The sequence below is a fragment of the Penaeus monodon genome, chromosome 34 (assembly GCF_015228065.2).
Source record: "Penaeus monodon isolate SGIC_2016 chromosome 34, NSTDA_Pmon_1, whole genome shotgun sequence".
In the NCBI taxonomy this organism is placed as follows: Eukaryota; Metazoa; Arthropoda; class Malacostraca; order Decapoda; family Penaeidae; genus Penaeus; species Penaeus monodon.
Genome location: NC_051419.1, coordinates 2,203,904 through 2,204,946, shown reverse-complemented (window position 1 = coordinate 2,204,946; position 1,043 = coordinate 2,203,904).

Sequence of the window (1,043 nt, the reverse complement as noted above, 5' to 3'; positions counted from 1 at the left end):
TTGACACCAGATGCAGGCCCACAAGCCTCCCTTGTTTAACCGACCCTGAAAGATTGCTGATGCGTTGCCTACTGGGGCACAGGTCAGCGGTCGTTGGTCCAAAACGAAGTCCCGTTGCGTAGCGCTTTGGGGGGTGAGAACGGGGTAAGAATATAGGTGAAGAAGCAGTGATTATAATCCTAAATATTACAAACAAATAAGATAAACTTGTGTATATGAAATATATGATAAAAGCAATGAATATATATAATTATAACACAAAAGCAACAATATATAATGCACGCATAAAATGCCACAAAATCGACGGAACCACCACCACCAGGGAGATTAGGAAATATATACCTGGAAAACAATGGAGGTTATATGAAACGATAAAATATAGCAGATTAATATAATATCTAAACCCCTAAAAAAAAAACAGTAGCTAGACCAAGGAGGCATAAGTAACCGGAAAATCACCGCTGCCGCCAATATCGTATAGATATTTATTCAAGTATTTACTAGAAATGAAAACAAATATCATACAAATTTGTGAAAATCATTCTTCTTCGTATTTCCGTTTTTCACCAGACTAATAGTTTAAGATAGCACTGCCACCACTCCCTCTTGAAAGAGAAGGGAGAAACTCTTTAGGACCATTCACCAATAATAGGAAGAATGATATAACAATTAGTTAGATTACTCTACTTTACTAACAAATAGATCACTTATATATATATATTCCCACGTACATTACTTCTATACCTTACAAATTATATTAATTATATATATATAACAAATACATTAATACCCTGGAGATACCACACCTGCTCAACGAGCCACTATCGTCACGTTCACTACTGACAATGTAAAAACCCATACCAATATGGCAAGTCCTGGGTTCATTGCACAAGAAATCCGCGATCCGTATTCCCTGGTGTCTCGCTGGTATCTAACCCCCCCCTGAGGCACTCCGCCTCAGGCTGGTCCCACAATTTCACTAACGTTCGTGGTTTTCCATGTCGTTTCGTTTTCAATACATTTACACTGTCCAATTATGTTAC